This window comes from Leuciscus leuciscus, assembly GCF_965113295.1.
Source record: "Leuciscus leuciscus genome assembly, chromosome: 22".
Taxonomy (NCBI): domain Eukaryota; kingdom Metazoa; phylum Chordata; class Actinopteri; order Cypriniformes; family Leuciscidae; genus Leuciscus; species Leuciscus leuciscus.
The window spans coordinates 31,583,388-31,605,066 of NC_138746.1; positions in this window are offsets into that span (position 1 = coordinate 31,583,388).

Here is a 21,679-nt window from a genome sequence, read left to right on the forward strand (position 1 = left end):
TAACGGTCTGGTTGATGTTGGACAGGAGAAATCACATTTTTGTGCTCCGACGTCTTATCTCCATGTCAACTACACAGCCTAATTTTACAGTTCTATATTTTGATATTATGCATGCCACCTGGGCATTAGACAATAGATACATCATGCTTATTTAAATTATGTATAAAGTTGTACATAATAATACATAATGTTCCATTTGAACTAAGATTACAATTTTAACACATAATGAAAATGTGCATGAGTGTCAGATGAATTTACAGGTTTCAATATTCATACTATGTTTACATGACTCAGTAAAGCCCTGACATTCAGTTCTATTTATTTAATGAATCATAATGCGATCGTATTATTCAACGTGCCATTATCGATGACCATAATGTTTGTATAAACTGTAGGTAAAAACTGGTAAAATGTACATCTAGGTCATAAAAAAACTTAATATTTTCTTCTCAGCCATGTCAACAATTGTCCGTAAGCGAAATCTCCTCCCATCCGTTGTCTGATTGGCCTTTCGCAAGGATTACTGGGTAGTTAAAGTGTGTGGAGCCTGCATCTATGCGGAAGACCGCTTCAAGGGTACAAAGGGGGCGCTGCTGAGCACACTTCAGAGCGTTAAAATGCTGAATGGGACGGCCTACGGACTCATAGCCTCAGCGAGCACGCGCAATTTACTTGTGATCCGATCGACCAAAACTCATCTTAACACCAGGTGTAAACAGGCCTCACATGTCAATCAGGTTCCTAGCTCTCCCTGTGGCTCACCTCATCAGCAACATGTCTGCCCAACTGTCCCTTCAAGCCCTTCATCCCGAGGAACTCTCCATATTCTCCGTTGTCCTCGTCAGTAGCGGCTGCCTCTTCTGTCTCCTCCTCCTCCTCCCTCCTCTTCCTCTTCCTCCTCCTCCTCCTCCTCTTCCTCCTCCTCCTCCTCCTCTTCCTCCTCCTCCTCCTCTTCCTCCTCCTCCTCCTCCTCTTCCTCCTCCTCTTCCTCCTCCTCCTCTTCCTCCTCCGCCTCCTTCTCCTCCTCCATCCTCGAAGCTGGAGCCCGAGGTGTCGTCCATATTCTCCATGTCCACCACTGCCGAGCCGCTGCCCTGGGGTCGATCACGAGAAAGAGAGAAAGTTCTGTCACAAAGTCTGTAAAACACTCATAAAGCCAATTTTCACATTCCAGAATAAGTTAGAGAATGTGATGGAGCAGGACAGGTTTATTTTCCCTTTATTTCTGTATAATTTGCTAAACTTTTCTGAATACTGTAAATATATGGAAAGTATTAAAGGGTTAGTTCACCCAAAAATAATCCCATCATTTACCCACCCTCAAGCCATTCTAGGTGTATATGACTTTCTTCTTTCAGCCAAACACAATCAAAGTTATATATATATAAAAAAAGAAATCCTAGCTCTTCCAAGCTTTATAATGGGAGTGAACGGTGCATGAAATTTTTAAGCCTAAAAAAGCACATCCATCCATCATAAAAAGTAATTCATACGGCTCCGGGGGGTTAATAACTCACTTTTATGATGGATGGATGTGCTTTTTTGGTCTTCAAAATTTACCGTAAACACCTTGGATGGCTTGAGGGTGAGTAAATTATGGGGTACATTTAATTTTTGGGTGAACTACCATTTAAAGGGGTAGGCAAATGATTGTGGATGCTAAAGTGCAATAATAATGTTTTTGGACATGGTACAATGGTAATACCATGGTTATTTGTACATATGTCAAGCTAATAGCATGTTTCTGAGTATGTAACATGGTAATAATAACAATAACATGGCGATCATTTATGTCCTCCACTTATACTAACCTACATATTATAAGTACATAATTGTTTACATCACAGTTTCGCTTACTGTATTTCAAGCAGCTTTGAATAGTACACAAATGGTGCATGAATATGGTAATTAGTGAGCAAGATACAAATAAAGATAGTACCACCACAACGGTGATGTCAGACTGAGCAAACGGCTTGTTTCACAGAAAAATCATGTGTTTTCATACGTTCATTCATGAAAAACAAAAATAACATTTCTATATGTAAATTCAAAGTTAGGATTCACATAACATTTGATAAAATCACACAAATGTCACACCAAAATGTGTATGGACTCACCTCAGCTTACCCTGATCATCGCAATCACAATGAAACCGCAACCATAGAAAGAGTGTACATTTAAAAATTAAAATGATTTGTTTTTGTGTGTGTGTGTGTGTGTGTGTGTGTGTGTGTGTGTGGAAGATTTAAGTTCCGAGTGACAGTGGTTTGTGTTGTTCCCCTCTGCTGACATTTTCCATCCTGCACATCAATGGCATTGTAGTGTCAACAACATTTTGCTGCTGTATTTTCAGACATTTCATAACTTCAGTCTATGGAAATGGTATCAGTGAGTATAAAAACAAGTGTTGAACATCCAAAGCTACTCCAGAAGTCTTGAATTTATCGCACATATGGCCACATGGACTACTCATGTTACTGTTATGCCATTTTTGGCCTTTTTGGAGCTTTCATGTTGACTATGAAAAGACATTGTATGGAAAACAGCTGCATAAAGATTCTTCAAAATTGTCCTTTTGTGTTCCACTGTAAAAATAGCAATTTATATGACTTTGTTTGGATCGACAAGTTTCTATAAGTTTTAAGATTGACCTAAATCTTTCTAATAATACAAGAATAGCTTCTTTCACCTAAATACCCATGAATAGGGGTGTCATGCACCTAATTTTATTATTATTATTATTGTCCATATGCTGGCTCTAGTCTAGTCAACCATAGATAGAGATTTTAAACAGTTTATTTCAGGAAGCACAATAGTGTCACCGTCATGTTCAGTTTGTGTTGGTTTTCACTCGTCACATGTGTTCCTTTGTTCTCTTTTAGTTAATTATCTTTGTGTATTTAAGTTTGTGCTTGAGTTCAGTTCTTAGTCCTATGTATCGCACGTTGGCTATTATCCTTGTAATATTTATCTAATAAACCTTGTATACCTTCATCATCGTCTTCCTTGAACTTTACAAGTAGGCCCTTGCATTTTCACTTCTAAGTTTTGTCATAGATCGGGAATGTTTAAAAGCATTTATTATTTTCTATTCTTTGAAAGCATTTTTTTAAAGGGGTCACATCATATTTTTTTTAAAACCCCAATACCCAACATGAGGGTGAGTAAATAATGATGATAGAATTCTTTAGGTTATTGAATTTGTTTTTGGGTAACTGTTCCTTCAAGTTTCAAGATTTACCTGAATCTTTGCAATAATATAAGAAAGGAAATGATAACAGAGACTGACTCTGTGTAACGGTCACCAGCTGGAGTGCCCTTGAGAGCCGCCAGAGGTAGGGTGACCATACGTCCTCTTTTTCCAGGTCATGTCCGGCCGGGATTTCGAGATCGCCCAAAATATCCGGGATTCGGCTTTTGCTTTCGACAGTCACCATTCATTATGTTTACATTATTTGACACTGACACGTACATGCCAGCTTTGCAGGTCATGCATTCTGCTTCACACGGATCCCGATCGAGACGAAAACACAGGAATTTTCTTAGCAACGCACATCAACCGATCACTTGTTTAGCGTTCATGTAAACACTACATTCAGATTCACCAATCGGAATTAATTCAGTCCTATTGAATCAAAAGGTGTGCATGTAAACAAAATGAATGGCGACGAGAAAGCAAAAGCCGAATCCCGGATATTTTGGGCGATCTCGAAATCCCGGCCGGACATGACCTGGAAAAAGAGGACGTATGGTCACCCTAGCCAGAGGGCACTTCACATCAGACACTCACGTTCACTCTCAGACTACATTTCCCATACTCACTGCCCGGACTCATCATCTCTGATCACTCATCACAGTCACCTGTACCTCATTATCACTGATTGCATTCACCTGTGTCCCATCACCCTGTTAGTCTCAGTCTATTTATACCATGTTCATTCATTCACTCACCGTGAAGTCTTGTTCTCTTACGAGAGGTCTCTCGTACTGCGTAAGATATCTTACGCTAGGGGAAAATCCTTTTTCCGCGAGATATTGAAGCCAAAAATTATCCTTAATTTTGTAATAATGCAAAACGCGTTGCGGCAGCATGCAGACATAGGCGAGGCAGCTTGCGCGCCTATTGGCTGCTCTGCGGCAACTGCAGCAGCCTATCGAGCGAGGCCTGGCGTGACGCCAGACCCAATCAGGGCACTTCGCGCCCACTGCGTCACGTCCCGCCGAAATGGGCGTGGTCTAGGCCTATAAATACCGCTCGCAGGCAGCTATTATCTGATTTTTCATCCTTCAAGCGAAGCACACGCATCGCTGGAGCTGGAGAAGAAGCCGCGCCGTCTGAGAGAGAGCACCTTCAGCGGGACGAGTCACTGAAGTCGCTAGCCGCGCCGCCTTCCTGCCTTCCTGCTGCGCTTTCCGGCGCTTATATCCTTTCTGATTACACTGTACTCTATTTGTGTGTGTGTGTGTCGCCGCCGCGACACACATTCTAAAAGAGCTAGCGTCTTTTTAAAGATGCCTTCCTGCGGCTCGTGCAGAGCCACACTCAGCGACGGGGACCGCCACGTGATCTGCGTTTCCTGCCTGGGTGAGGAACATGCAGTTCTCGCGCTCGCTGACGGCGGCTGCCCTCACTGCAAGCTGATGGCAATGGCGACTCTGAGGACTCGCCTAGCCTTCTTCACCGAGACTGCTCCCCCGCCCGCCGCGGCGTCGCGCCGTAAAAAGCGCCGTGCCCAGCGGGCCCCGGAACCCTCCCTCAGCCGCAAAAGCTCGCCGGTTCGCCCGCTTGCTTCCCCGGCTTCGTCAGCCTCGCTTCCTGACGGACAGCGGCCGCCGTCTGCCGCCGCTTCCGTTGACATCGTTGATGAGGAAGCCCTGCTGGGAGAGGATGATTCCTGCTCTATCCTGGCGTCAGGCAGTGAGGATTGGGCGGGCTCTGAGGACCCCACGCCCCCTGCCCGCACGTCGTCAGGCAAGAGAGCGTCCATCGAGACGGAGCTCATGCGAGTACTCGCACAGGCCGCGGCGAGCCTCGGCCTCGAGTGGTCTTCGCCTGAGCAGCCCGCTCACAACCGGCTGGATGGATTTTTCCTGCCTGGGGAGCGCGCTTCGCCTGCGTCCAGACCGGCGCCTTTTCTTCCTGAGTTACACGAAGAAGTTGCCAAGTCCTGGAACGCCCCCTATTCGGCTAGAGTGCGTCCTGCTGTTTCTTTGGCATTCTCCGCTGTTGACGATGCCAAGAACAAAGGATACCTTTCGCTGCCGCCGGTCGAAGAGGCGATCGCGGCCCACTTATGTCCGCCCTCCGCTGGACGGCGTGCTAAGCCGGCCCTACCCTCTAAAGCTTGCCGCACGACGTCAAGCCTGCTCCGCCGCGCTTTCTCCGCCGCCGGGCAAGCTGCGTCAGCGCTGCACACCATGGCAACGCTTCAGATCTTCCAGGCCGATCTCCTCCGTAAGCTGGATGAGGAAGGACCTGACGCGATCTGCGTGCCGGACTTAAGGAGTGCCACGGACCTCGCTCTCCGTGCTACTAAGTCTGCAGCGCAAGCCATTGGACGGAATATGGCCTCTCTCACCGTGACTGAGAGACATCTTTGGCAGACGCTCTCGGAAATGGCCGAGTCTGAGCGCACCGCGTTCCTCGACGCCCCGCTTTCCGCCACAGGCCTCTTTGGATCCTCCGTCAAGGATTTCGCGGAGAGATTCGCAGAGGTACAGAAAGCGTCACAGGCTATGAAGCACTTCCTCCCGAAGCGCTCCAGCTCTGCAGCAGGCCGTGCGAAACCGTCTGCTCAGAGCTCACAGCCACCGTCCACTGCCTCCACTTCACAGCGCCGCCAGGCCCGAAGCGCGAGACCGCGCTCCCGCTCATCCGGTCGCCGCCCTGCCGTGCGTGGCCCGCGACCTAGGATTACGGTGAAGCCCGAGGCCCCGAAGTCGTCCTAGCACAGCTAGGAAAACGACGGTGTTCAAGTCCCGCTGCGGCCAGACTCACACCAAAGCTATTCGCTCGTCCAGTTCCAGCAAATGTGACTGTTCCAGTGTTTTCTGCAGCCAACAAGTCGGTTCTGTCACCCGCTTGCCTGCACACAAATGCCGTTTTCACGGCTACCCAGATAAATCCCCAAAAGAGTGTATTTTCTGGTGTCCCGGCCACGGCCGATGGTGTTTCATGTGTAGTAAGAATGCCCACTGCCCAGTGCCCATCCCTACACACAAGCACAGCCTGTCACACAGGGCTCGCGCACATAAAACCGACTCAGATCGGTTGCGCTTCAAACATGGTGAATGTGCCCACTACCCAGTGCCCACTAACACCGCGTTATGCATGTCTCACGGTTTCTGTAAAAACGAAACCAACGTGCACTCGCTTCACGCAAGCGAACGATGCTTTCGGTGTGATAAATGTGCCCGCTGTCCCGCGCCCACATCCACACATAGACATGACAGCTCCCACGGGAACCGCCCAGCCCTCCCCCTCGTGGTCGACCGCGGGCAATCTGCCCGCTGTTATCAGCGCGCCCCATGCCTCAAATGTCACAAGCGCGATGCTTGTGTTGCAGCACGCCGAAGCTTCTCCATCGCTGAGCGAGCGGAGCGCGCTTCGTATTCAGCCCCTAGCTATCCATGCAGACGCATGGGCAAAGCTGCCCGGGGTTTCGAAGTGGGTGCTGAACATTATAAAAAGAGGCTATTCGCTGCAGTTTCGCCGACGCCCTCGCCGCTATGTGGCGCGCGTCGAGACCACGGTAAAAACAGAAGTAGCACATTTACTTCGAGCCGAAGTGGCGAAACTATTGAGCAAAGGGGCCATAGAGCCTCTCTCTCAAGTTCAGAGCGAAGGAGGGCTATACAGCAGATACTTCCTGGTACCGAAAAAAGACGGGATTTAAGGCAACTGAACAAAGTGCTTGTGAAGCGACAGTTCAGGATGCTCACGACCAGACAAATCCTTGTGCAGATTCGCCAAGGAGATTGGTTTGTGTCAATAGATCTGAAAGACGCGTATTTTCAAATACAGATAGCGTCACGTCACAGGCGATATTTGAGATTCGCCTTCGAGGGCCAGGCATATCAGTACACAGTCCTGCCGTTCGGTTTGTCCCTGGCACCCCGTACATTTACGAAGTGCATGGATGCGGCGCTCGCACCCCTCAGAATGCGAGGCATGCGAGTGCTGAACTATTTGGACGATTGGCTGATTCTAGCGCAATCTCGCGCAGTGCTCATAGAACACACGACCATTTTACGACCACGATCGATCACCTCGAGGATTTGGGTCTCAGTGTCAATTGGGCGAAGAGCTCTCTGTCACCCAGTCAGAAGATATCTTTCCTGGGCACAGAATTGGACTCGCTGTCCATGATAGCGCGACTATCACCACAGCGCGCGGTAGACATTCAACGCACAGCGAACTCGAGTGGTCTCTACACCCACAGACGGTCCAACTGCTGTGGAAGAAATTCGGCAGAGCGGAAGTAGACCTGTTTGCGTCTCAAGAAAACGCTCACTGTCAGGAATTTTTCTCCAAGAGCAGTCCACCTCGGGATGGGGAGCGCTGCTCGAGGGCAGACCGTTCTTCGGCCAGTGGTCGGAACGGGAAAAGCTCCTGCACATAAACTGCCTCGAAATGCTGGCAGTAGACAACGCGCTGACGCGTTTTTGTCCCCAAATAAAAGGACGCCACGTCTTGGTCCGTTCGGACAACATGTCTGTGGTGTCCTACATAAATCGCCAGGGCGGCCTCAGGTCCAAGAACCTGTACAGGCTGGCAGAACGCCTCCTGGTATGGGCTCAGTGCAACCTGCGCTCGCTCAGATCAGCGCACGTGCCAGGGCTCCTGAATATAGGACCGGACAGACTGTCCAGGAACAATGTTCCGGCAGGCGAGTGGTCTCTACACCCACAGACAGTCCAACTGCTGTGGAAGAAATTCGGCAGAGCGGAAGTAGACCTCTTTGCGTCTCAAGAAAACGCTCACTGTCAGGAATTTTTCTCCAAGAGCAGGAGCGCGCTGGCCCATGTGTGGCCCCGCCGCCCGCTCTATGCTTTTCCCCCCGTCTCTCTCCTGCCTCAGGTGATAGAACGGATCAGGGAAGAAGGATGCTCAGTATTGCTGGTGGCACCGTTCTGGAAAAACCAACCTTGGTTCCAACCTATGTTCCAAAATCCCTCAACACACCGTTTAGGGCGCAGGTTATCTCCCTGTCAGCCCTACCGGTCCCTGATGAGGAAAGAGACGCGAGCCTCCTTTGCCCAGTCAGGGCATTACGAGCTTATGTGTCTCGCTCGTCTGTTTTCAGACAGACGGAGCAGCTCTTTGTTTCATTTAGCGGACGTTCTAAGGGACTAGCCGCGTCGAAACAGAGCCTATCCAGATGGATAGTTGATGCTATAGCGCTGGCATACGCCTCCAAGGGCATGCAGTGCCCGTTGGGTGTCAGAGCGCACTCCACGAGAGGCATGGCCTCTTCGTGGGCCTGGTCAAGTGGGATTGCCTTGCAAGATATTTGTGTGGCGGCAGGCTGGGCCTCCCCGTCTACATTTATAAGGTTTTATAACCTAGAGGTTCCCGCCTTGCAGGCCAGGCTGCTGTCGGTCTAAGTTTACCAGTATTATCTGACCTGATGCGATCAGCTCAGAATGCTGCGTCTACTGAGCACAGCTCAATGTTCGACAGTAAAAAGTAGCAGCACGAGATGTGCCTGGGCAAACTGTGTAAGACCCACATTCCCCCATCAGTTCAGGCCGTACCCCGCCCTGTCTGTATGATGAAATTCGCGTCTCAGCGACGCTGCCATATGTGGAAGAGTGCGGCTTCGCCCCTCCCTCTTCCCGGACTCCCTGTGAGTTCCCTGAGTGATTGTGCACTATACAGTATGTACCCCGGGCTTTCGCCCTTGGGTCTTTGGTGTCAGATCTCAGCATGCACGGCGTTTTGCATTGGGTCCCCTAGCGTAAGATATCTTACGCAGTACGAGAGACCTCTCGTAAGAGAACGTACTCGGTTACTAACGTAACCTCGGTTCTCTCTAGAAGAGGGAACGAGTACTGCGTATCTTGCCGTGCATGCACACGCTCTGGTTGCTTCGATGATGAAAAACCAGATAATAGCTGCCTGCGAGCGGTATTTATAGGCCTAGACCACGCCCATTTCGGCGGGACGTGACGCAGTGGGCGCGAAGTGCCCTGATTGGGTCTGGCGTCACGCCAGGCCTCGCTCGATAGGCTGCTGCACTTGCCGCAGAGCAGCCAATAGGCGCGCGAGCTGTCTCGCCTATGTCTGCATGCGTTTTGCATTATTACAAAATTAAGGAGCATTTTTGGCTTCAATATCTCGCGGAAAAAGGATTTTCCCCTAGCGTAAGATATCTTACGCAGTACTCGTTCCTTCTTCTAGAGAGAACCGAGGTTACGTTAGTAACCGAGTACGTTTTAGTGTTACACTGCATTTCTGAGCATTCTCTTGGTTTTCTTGTCTCTTGGTTTTGGATATCTAGCCCTGTTCCCTGGATTACTCTCTTGCCTCTGGTCCCTGCCTGTTTTGTTTGTTTGTTTGTTTGTTTGTTTCTTTGGTTGGACTGCCTATCTGTGTTGTGTATGACCCTTGCCTGTACCTTGGATTACGCCTCTGGATTGCCCTCAAATAAAGCTGCACTTGGATCTAAACCTTCGTGTCTCGGAGCAGTCCGTAACACTCTGCGTGCACGTTTTTTTTTTTTTTTTTTTTTTTTTTTTACATAACCACAAAGATTATATTAAAAATAAAGCTTTTCCTCCTGGTGTGGGGAAAAGTATTTTCAATTTTTGGTACTCAAAGGGGCTACGATTCGTGGGTAATTTATTTGAAAACAGTCATTTTATGTCATTTTCACAACTTCAGAATAAATACCAAATACCACACAGCCACTTTTTTGGTTTTCTTCAGGTTAGACATTTTGTACAGTCCCATCTTGTACTTTCAACAGACCAATCAATAGAGAGTCCAATTGATAGCCTCCTCCTTACTTTTAATTCAATTGCTTCCAATAACAGAAAATTTATCTCACTCTTTTATGGAAAACTGTACTCTCTTAAATTAATTGTGCCAATGTCAACAATAGGCAGGGAGTCATGGGAAAAGGATTTGGAGATTGATCTTGATACTGATATCTGGTCAGATGCATTTGAATCTGTTAAGAAACTGTTTATGTGTAATAGACTTAGAGAGAGTCAGTACAGGATATTGCATAGATTGCAGCGCACTCCTCATTTTCTAAACAAGATTAACCCCCAAGTCTCTCCCCTCTGTAGGAAGTGTAAGAAAGAAGTAGGGACCTACTATCATTGTATTTGGCAATGTCCCTTAATACTCAGGTATTGGAGGAATATTTCTCAGGAGCTAAGTTAAATTTTTCACAAAACAGTTAAATCAGAACCAGTCTTGTTCCTTCTGAATCTACATTTAGAGCAGCTCTCTCTATCTGCAGGGCAACTGTTGTTAATGGGTAAACTCTTACTTCTAGCAAGGCGTTGTGTTTTGTTCCAGTGGATTGAGGTCACACAGTGGTACAGAGAAATATTTAAGGTTTTCCCTCTGGAACGCCTCAGTGCCATATTAAGGGGCAATACCAATTTGTTTTATAATGTTTGGCAACCTTTTCTTGACTACCTTCCTGGTGATCTTGCTGGTTTGCTGCAGGATGGGAGACCACATTTTGTCTTCACCAATAAGTCATAAATTCTTTTGAAATTTCCTTTTATTTATTTTTTTATTTAAAAAAAAATGTATGTATGTGTTTTGTTGTAAACAATAATGTAGGTTATGTGATGTAACATGTGATGAGCAATTTGTGTGTGTGAATAATTTCCCCCTGTTTTGTATGTTGGTAATAGCTGGGCTTTTTTGTTTGTTGTTTGTGTAAAATCAATAAAATATATTACAAAAAAAAAACTAAAAAAGATTATATTAAAGGGGTGGTTGATTATGATTTCACTTTTCTAACTTTAGTTAGTGTGTAATGTTGCTGTTTGAGCATAAACAACATCTGCAAAGTTACAACACTCAAAGTTCAAAGCAAAGGGAGATATTTGCTTTTAAAGAAATTGCTTTTTAAGGACTACAACAAACGGCTGGTAAGGACTACACGACATTCCTCCCGGGTTAGTGACATCACCAAGCCCAATATTTACATAAACCCCGCCCCCGGAACACGATTTATCGATTATCATGACAGAATATGCTAATCAATGACTAGAAGATAACTACACATAAGCTACATAAATTCATCAACTAACCATTCAGAAATGTTCTGTTGCTTCTACATGTTGTCACTTCTTCTTGAGTCTCTCCATCATGGTCTGACTCCGGTTTGAACATAAAAGTAGTGCTGGGGTAAACGATTATTAATTAAACGATTAGTCGGGCGATTATTTGATCGATTAGTCGACTAATCTAACGACTAATTGGAATTATTTATCCTGTCTGTTATTCGCATATCTCTGTCGAGCCGTTACTCCGATGGATTTCAAACTCGACAGCTGTCTGGGCACGAGTAAGTGCAGTGCCAAGTTTGACGTTGTTTGGATGAGAAATGCAAAAGATATGTTAAATATATTGGTAAAAGCAGCACTTAGAAGGTTGTGGTTTAAAAATAAACATTCTGACATAAACACACTGTCAGCTACAATGTTTACTTCTGAATAATATAGTATAAATGTGATAAATCCTTTTTTTTTTCATGCAATTAATCCATTGAATCAATATAAAAGTTAATTTTCACATTGAAACTGTTGAAAATACACAACAAAGTAAGTTGATCCACATATGACAGCCTCTGAACTCGGTCAATACTAATCTGGACTAAACATAGGCTACATCAGCCATCGCTAGAAATACCTTCTGAACGACGGCGACCTTCTTTTTTGACGGCGATCAGCTGTAAAATGGCTTAGGTCCTGCTCGGTTTTCGTTGACTTTGAGTACAAGAATTGAAAGTTTTTTAAAAGATCCCCTGGGGTTAACGTGTCAGCATTCGACAGAAGTTTGACGCTGTCGTGTGAGAACAAGCATCAGTCGTCATTTCTCTTCCTCCCGCGTGCCTCATCTTCTTAATCTCCTCACGTAAATGATTAGATTTCGATGGCTTACGTTTCTTCCCTACGGCAGAATCCACCACAGGTTCATCAATGTATTATTTTTTTTGTTTGTTTGTTGATCAAAAAGTGCAAAGTAGATAAGGAAAACTAGGATGCCGGGTGTCAGAGCGCCACCGTTACTGTTTACAATGCGTGGAATGGTGCGCTGTGATTGGTTGAGCGGATTTGTGGCATTCTGCAGAGAAAGGAGACGTGTGTGTGTGGCGAGCTGTACCTCCGGGAATGGTGCAAAAAAATAAATAGATAATAAATAAAGAAGCGTCGACGCAAAAAATATGACGTCGACGTAATTTTGGCGTCGACGTCATCGACGCACCGCTACAGCTCTACATAAAAGGCTAAAAGATTTTGAAATTTTTAGTACATGTCTGTGTGAGGTAAAAGGACACAAGCTGTTGAAGCTCCGCCCCCTGTGCCGGGAGCAGCAGCTCATTTGCATTTAAAGGGACAGACAAAAAACAGTGCGTTTCTGTTCACCCTCAAAAAGTGAACATTTTAACATGCTATATAAAAAAATCTGTGGGGTATTTTGAGCTAAAACTTCATTTACACACTCTGGGGACATCAGAGACTTATTTTACATCTTGTGAAAAGGGCATTATACCACCCCTTTAAATAAGCATTTATTTAAAGGGACCATGTCATAATTTTTTATAAGCCCACTAAGATCCACTTATAATGTTCAAGACATTATTTTTTTATTTTTATTAAGCTGAATGATTAATACGGCCTAAAATTAACACTCGCCAAACGCAAGTAAAAATCAACATCGGCGAGTATATGAAACAGTGTCAATCACCAGTTGTCCAGTAACATTTTTATGAATTCTAACAATGCAATGTTGTGAGAACATGAGAGCAAACATGAACGACGCTCGGATTGATGGACCAGCACTGCATCGAAAGTTTAAGGCGTGCCAATTTAAACATGCAAGCGCACGAAGCAAAAGTTTGAACTCAATTTGTTATTCGCAAGTGGTGTGGGAAGTTTCTGTGCGCAAAAGCAAAAGAAAGCTGTGACTCAGAATACTGAATTGAGCCGTTTAAAAAAAGTGCGTGTTTCAACGAGGATCCTAGTAAACATAGTCAAGTCACCTTTATTTATATTGCGCTTTTTACAATACAGATTGTTTCAAAGCAGCTTTACAGTGATAACATGAAAATAATACAACAAAGTTTGTTTTTAGAAGAAAATGGCGTCATTGTCCACCTTAAGTAAGGCAGATCAATAATATTGTTGAATATTAAATGTCCCCAACTAAGCAAGCCATTATCCGATTGTTAAGTCTGACGTCACGCGTGACGTTTAGCCTTTTCCGGGTCCAAGCGCTCCTCTCGTCCAGAAATAACAATGGTGGAACCTGTAAATTTATTTACGATCACGTCCTTCTTAGTGAGGCACCCTTGGCGGTCAAAAAGGGTTTAAATTCCTTTAACACCAACAGAGTGGTTAGTGTAGCTCATCACTCAGGTGGCATAATTAAGGGTAGAGTCCAGGCATCAATGAAAAAGAAGATTAACGAGGTTGAAGTGAGTTAGCTCGGGACACGGGCATTGTAAAAACACTCAATAATAACCAAAACACTAGCGAAAGCGGTAGGTAGGTAGAGAGGACCTGGACTTTGGATCCGGAAAGAGTATTATCGGAGAGTGGTTACATCACGACTTAACAACCGAATAGGTCAGAAGTCAGATTGGATCAGAACATTGAGAATGTTTATCCAGTTACATCTGGTTGAAGATCGGAGTCACGCCGGTGTGGAGACGAGTTTGTTGAGGATCGGTGCCGATGGCTGTCGTGACGATGAGGCCTTCACAGGGCTGATGAGGCTGACCCTTGAGGAAGGCGTTGTGGTCGTGTCTAGGCGCAGGTCCACCATCTGATCTGGATACGGCCCGGATCTGGCTGACTGCAGTAAACCTCTGAATAAACCGAAAGACTAACATTAGCGTAGATGCCATTCTTCTTATGATGTAACTAGTACATCAGGTCAGGTCATCATAGTCAGTTAAACAGCTGAGAAAGAAAACACACATGTACAGTATAAGTAGGCTATATTGCATCAGTGCATTAGGTCTTAAAGTGACAGCAGCCTAATAATCCTCAAACAACAAAGGACAAAAAAAAAAAAAAAAAACTCACTGCTCTTGACTGAATAACTTTTGTAACTTTAATGAAGATTAATCTGTTTAATTTAGTCATTAATGCAGTGTTATTTTACATTTGATTAATTTATTAAATTGAAAATTGTGAATTTTCAAAAGTATCTAAATGTTGGTGTCATAACTGTCACACTTTCTGTTTTTGTAAAAAAAGTTTCATGACCGGTAAAAATATTTATGGCCGGTAAATTTTCTTAAGCCATCGACACCCATTGGCAGGTAATTTCATAATCATATGATGAACTTTACACAGTTTTTGAACTGGACTGAATCAACATTAAACTGTCTTCAGCTGAATAATGGCACTACTGTCTTAGAGCTGCTTTACAGCACAACTGAATTCTGTTTGAGTCATTGATCATTATCCTCCTGTTTATCACTGTAAAGCTGCTTTGAACAGTCTGAATTGTATGAAGCGCTATAGAAATAACTTGACTTTGAAAACAAAGCAAATGTGTCTGTGATGACTTGAGGACTTCTTTCTAGTTTTCAGTCTCTCATGTTCTTGCTCAGACGTGGACAGGTTTGAGTTTCCCGTCAGGATGATATCCATCCAATCCTGTGTTTAATCCAGTGTGTTTTTTGTAGACTGGATGGTGTGTGTCCAACCCTGGAGAAGAAAAGCAAAATAATTCTGAACTCTGACAGTCTATTACATCCCAGTCTTTGGGCTGGACTTCAGCAAGCCAAATCTGTGCTTTCATATCCAATACAAAGATTTTATGAACATGTGAACTCATGAATGACTCTTTTAGAGCTTCTTTAGCCGAATTGAATTCTGTTTTACTAAATGATTCTGTTATTTTCCTGTGTATTACCGTGAAGCTGCTTTGAAACAATAAGTAGGCCTATTATATAAAGCGCTATATAAATGAAGGTGACTCGACTATAACAAGAACATTAAAATGAACTCTGGCCACAACAGCCATTTTGACATAATTGTGTGTGTATTTGACTTCAAGCAATAAGTCTCGAAACTGAACTCGGCTTTCTGTGCGCGTGTGTGTTTCAGGTGTGTGTCAGAGTGAGTTCATGGCTTTTTGCACTTCCAAGCTAACAAAAATATATTCTGAAAAAAATATAAATATATAATATAAAAATATAAATATTTCTGTTTTAAAGATAGAATTTATAACAATTTTATCAAGCAGTAATACTGTAATAACTGTACACTGTACGGTAATTATATTTCATTGTGAAATGTGTGCACTGAAAAACAATTTTGAAGTTTATTTATTGTTATGACTGGAATTTAGGCTAGTTAACCTTAATTTATTTTATGTTAAGTCTGTTTTAAAGACAGTTTATTACAGTTTTGTTTATCAAGCTGTACTATGTTATTTCATTGTGACATGTTTTGTTCTGCACTTCTTGTGCACTGAATACATTTAGAATGTAGCATGTTTGAAAAAGCAAAAACCAATTGCCAATATCGCAAATAAAATCGCAATTGCAATATTCATAAATAAAATAAAAATCGCAATGATTATTTTGTCCATATTGCACAGCACTACTGCACCCTATATTTTCTTTGCCTACTACTAACGATTCATACAATCATAATAATGCACGTTCCTCTGAGATAACAGTTTCAGAATTTTATCCATAGACAGTATATAAACTGTATTTATGTATAAAAAAATAAAAAAAGCTGATTTACACAACAGAATTGAATTCTTACAGTTGCATCACTGATTCTGTTTATTACCATTAAGCCGCTTTGAAACTATCTGTATTGTTTAAAACGCAATATATATATATGTTTGTATATTTGTATATTTATATATATATATATATATATATATATATATATATATATATAAAAGAGAAAACTATCTTTTGTTGTTTTGGACCTGGCTGATTTTCTTACCTTCAATGCCAGGAAACCAGGTCTGGAGCTTTCTTCTGAACTCAGCCTTCTCTTCTTCTTCAGTGTGTTTAAAGTCAGCTACTAGTGAATTAAATGTGCTTCCTGGGAGGCTGTGGGCACGGGTGCTTCCTCTGAGGATGAGTTGGGCACAGGTACTTCCTCAGGGGACACAGTGGGCACGGGTGCTTCCTCTGAGGATGAGGCAGGTACAGGTGCTTCCTCTGGAGACGTGCTGGGCACTGGTGCTCCTTTTGATTTCCTGGCAAACGTAGGTGGTCCCATGGGGGGCCTTAAGGGCAAAGGTGTCAAGATGACATCCCTTTTCAGATGCAATCTCATATTATTAGGGATCCTCACTTTTCTCTTGAATGAGGGCCTGGCAGGTACAGGAGCTCCCTGTGGAAAGGCAGCGGGCACTGGTGCTTCCTCAGGGGATCCTGCATGCATGAGTGCTTCCTCTTGGGACGAGGCGCATACAGGTGCTTCCTCAGAGGATGTGGTGGGCACTGGTGTTTCCTCTGGGGAGGCTGTGGGCACGAGTGCATCCTCTTGGGATGAGTTGGGCACAGGTACTTCCTTAGGGGACACACGTTATTTGGGATCCTCACTTTTCTCCTGAATGGGGACCTGGCAGGCACAGGTGCTTCCTCAGGACACAGTGGTCAGTAATGCTTTAGGTACAGGTATTCCCTGTGGGGACCCGTCTGGCATGGGTGCTCCCGCAGGGGACTGGGCAGGCACAGGCTCTCCCTGCTGGTACCTAGCAGGAGTTGGGGCTCCTTGTGGGGCCTCCACTATTCCCCACTGGCCTGAAGTGAACTCACACCCGTTCTTCTCAAATGATGAGCGTAAACGATCCTCTACCTCCATTATTGCCCACCACCTCCCTGCGCGGAGGGCTGTGACGAGCTCATGCTCATCTAAGGGGCTTAAGGGTTCTGTTTCTCTGAAACAGGAGGGCATGGTGGACATGCTCAGTTTGATGGATAAGCATCTTTGATGGCTGTAAGACATGTTGTTAAAAAAAAATGTATAACCGAATGGCTGTTCGTGTGCAACAGTGAACTATCTGTGAAAAACTGTGAGAGAAAGAGAGAGGGAAGAGAAGAGATGACTTGAGTACACCCAGGAGCTCCGGAAGCTGGTTGCCTTAGTTTTATAACATTCATTAAATGTATCAATCTATTTATTTATTATTATTCTTTACAATAAGCGATATGCCCAGTGGCAGTCCATCAGAGGAAGAAAAGGAGACAAAAATTATTAAAAATTAATATAACAATGAAGTTAACTTGTGTTGTATTAAACATTTTCTGTATTAAAAGTGTTGTTATTATACTTTTATTTTTAAATATACTAAAGTAAGTAATTATACAGTGAAATATTTTTTTTTTTTTTATGATTATTTATTTATTTATTTTTTCAAGATTGAACATGGTCCACAAGTGCGACCACAAATAACTATGTACAAGACCAGGGTTTGCTTGTACACAAAAAATAAAAATAAAAAAAAAAATAAAATAAAATAAAAAAAGGAATAAGTTAGGGGGTGAATTAACAACACCAGCACAGCTCCAGGATTACCACTGCTCCTCCTTGATAACGCTCAGAAGTAATCAGTAAGGGTGGCCTATTGAGTTATTATATAAGATAGCTTTGTAACAAATTCAGTCCAGGCCTTAAGAGTTTTTGATTTGGCTTTGTTAATTCTCGCTGTAGTAAGTTCTAATAATGCAATGTATTTAATTTCTATGAGCCACAATTTACCTGCTGGAATTGTAGGCTCATGCCAAATCTTGAAGATTATCTTTTTAGCTGCAGTTAGAGCAGTGTGAAGAATCCTGCGCTGGCTAACAGTCAGATCAAGATCCGCATCATCATTCAACAAACAGAGACTGGGGTGCTTAAGGATTACCTTATCACATAGTTCTGTCACAACTTGAAATACCTCATCCCAAAAATTACCAATATGTTGGCATTCATAAAACATGTGCATATAAGTACCCACCGTATTTGAATTACAGAGTGAGCAGAAGGGGGTAGGCAAGCGCTTCATTTTGTGCAAGATATTTGGAGTAGCGTAAGCCCTATAAAGCAGTTTATAATGTATTAACTGATGGGCAAGATTTTTTGACATTGTTGGAATAGTGTCCCATATCCAGTCCCAATTTAGTTTGCAAGGAGCCAATTCCTTTTCCCATATCGTGGTGATGGGGAGCTTTCCGCAGCTGTGCTTGAGCAGTCTGTTGTAAATAAATGACACTGCTCCTCGTGTCTGTGAAAAGTTCACACAGTCCATCAGAGGGTGAGAGTCCAAGTTACAGTTCCATGGTACTCCATAAGCGCGCATTGCGCTTCTCAACCTTAAATACAGAAAATAGGAATGTCCAGGAAGATTATAACACTCTTTCAGATCTTGAAAAGACCTTAACCCCTGATTATTGAATATATCACCAAGAGTATGTACACCTTGATCCGACCATGGCTTAAAAACAAAAGGTCTGTTGTCGGATTGCAAATTATGATTATGCCAGATCGGCGATTCAGATGTGAACTTAGATGAACTTCCCATGAATTTGCACACCTCATGCCAGATTTTAAGAGAATTGTACACAATTGTATTCCCAAACCTTAGGTCTTTCTTTGATAAACCCGTGAATAAAATATCCTGGAGCCGATGTGGAAGCACAGCTGATGCTTCCACGTCCCGCCAGGCGATCTGCGAGTCAACCTGTAACCAAGTCTTGAGCGAGCGCAGCTGACATGCCCAAAAGTACAATTGTAAGTTCGGAAGTGACAAGCCTCCTTTGTCAGATCTTCTCTGCAATGTTGAGAGTTTAATTCTTGGTCGTTTCTTATTCCAAATGAATTTTGTAATCAAGGAATTCATCTCTTTAAAAAAAGTTGTACGGGGAGATAAAGGAATCATGGAGAACAGAAATAAAAGTCGAGGGAGGATATTCATTTTAACGATTGCGATTCTGCCTTGCAGTGAGACTAAAATAACGTCCCATCTCTGTAAATCTTGTCTGATAGTAGTAAATAAGGAACTATAATTTTCTTTAGAGATAGTCTGTAGTGATGGAAAGATCTGAATTCCCAGATATTTAAATGTCTTGCTAGTTGGGATCGAGGAGGACGCTAATGCAGTATTTGTTGACGCAGACAAGGGCATTAATACAGATTTTCCCCAATTAATTTTGTAACCACTTATGACGCTAAAGTCATTAAATATTTTAAGACACTGAGGTAGAGAAGAGGAAACCTTAGACATGTAGAGAAGGATATCATCCGCGAAAAGAGAGATAGAATGCTTGGAGTCACCAACAGTAATCGGGGAAATAATATGGTCCTGCCGAATTGCCTGCGCTAAGGGCTCTAATGAAATTGCAAATAACAAGGGCGATAAAGGGCAACCCTGTCTAGTGCCTCTATTCAACGGGATTGCATCCGAACAGCACAACCCTGTTGAAACCCGTGCGGAAGAGTTAACATAGAGAGTCTGAATCATATGAATAAAACGAGGGCCAAATCCAAAACGGGTTAAGGCAGACCATAAATATGTCCACTCGACCCGGTCAAAGGCTTTCTCAGCGTCTAGCGAGAGGATAGCACGTTGTTCATTAACCGGGTCGGGTGAGTCGATGATGTTCAAGAGGCGTCGCACGTTATCTGTAGCAAAACGTTCCTTAAGAAATCCTGTCTGGTCGTGGGCGATTAAGAAGCTGGCGACTGATCCCAAACGATGGGCTAGAACCTTAGCATATAACTTGACATCCGTACCAATTAGTGAAATCGGCCTGTAGCTAGAACAGTATAAGGGTTCTTTCCCTTTTTTCAGTAGCAGAGAAATAAGAGCGGTGTTCTGATCTCTATGGAAGCAACCCGTATCAATAGCAAAATTTATGGAGTCAAGGAGGAGTGGTCCAATCAAATCCCACATCGCCAGATACAGCTCCGGGGGTAAACCATCCAGACCAGGGGCCTTACCCTTATTCATAACTTCTAAAGCCTCCTTCAATTCTTTTAATTCTATTGGAGAATCAAGAAAAGCACATTGCTGCTCACTTAATTGGGGTAGATCTAAATTTAACAGAAACTCAATAACAGGTTGTTCATTCACTCCCACCTCAGATCTGTAAAGATGCTCATAAAATTCCTTGAATATCCTATTTACATCACCCGGAGCTGTGTGAAGAACATCTGCATTGTCCTTAATGGCAGTTATTGAGGCCAAAGCCTCATTGCGTTTCAACCTTAACGCCATTAGTTTGCCTGGCCGTTCTCCATTAAAATAGTAGTTTTGTTTGGTACGGTGCATCAAAAATTCTACCCTTTTTAGTAAGATCGCCTTGTAGTCAGTTTTTAAATTCCCCAGGATTCTGCTTTTCTGTTCCGTAAAAGTTTTTTTAAGATCCTTCTCTACACATTTAATCTGAGCCTCCAGACGGGATAATTGTTTTACTCTGGATTTATTTACATAGGAGGCAAAAGAAATACAGTTTCCTCTCAAAAAACACTTGGTTGTTTCCCATAGGATTTGTGGATTAGTAGCTGAGCTCGAATTTTCTTTGAGAAACAGAGATAATTTAGAACGTAACTGTTTTACAAAATCTTCATTTTGCAAAAGAGTTGTATTCATACGCCATCTTTTGGAGTTTAGGGGAATTATGGGAGGAGACAGATTACAAATCACAGCGGAGTGATCTGAAATCAGTATGGGTAAAATATCAATATGGTTTACACCTTGAGTAAGAGATTTAGAAATCAGAATGTAATCTAGCCTCGAAAATGATTTGTGGCGTGCAGAATAAAAAGTATAATCCCTCCAGCTCTCATTCTTCACTCTCCAGATATCACATAAGTCGTTATCAGCAATGAGCTCGTTTAACGACTGCGAAGCCTGATCGCCATGAGCAGAGACAAGGGATCTATCGATTAAGGGGTTACATACTGCATTAGCATCTATTCCTACGACCAGGTTGTAGTCAACAAAATTAAGGAGGGATTTGGTAAGAGATGGAAAAAAATCTACATCATAATTATTAGGGGAGTATACTGAGAAGAGAACCATTTTCAAATTATTCCATGAACCTGACGCATATGTAAACCGCCCGTTATCATCCCCTCCCGTTGTCTCAATTAGAAACGGGAATTTTCTGTTCTGAAGAATAATAACTCCTCTTGAGGCACTATTATACGATGAGAAAGCTATCACTTTAAAATGTCTATTTTGAAAGCGGGTAACATCAGAAGCCTTGAGATGGGATTCTTGTATTAGGGCAATGTCAGCTCGTTTGCGATGCAGATAATCTAGGCATTTGGATCTTTTTATGGGAGAATTTAAACCGTTGACATTCCACGATATCACATTAACGTCACTCATTCTGTCACAATATAATTATACACGAGACAACAGTAGCCATAGCAACCGAACGCATCGATAAGAATTTCACCCCCATGAAACACATAAATCGTACAACAAAAACAGCAAACCCTGGTAGTT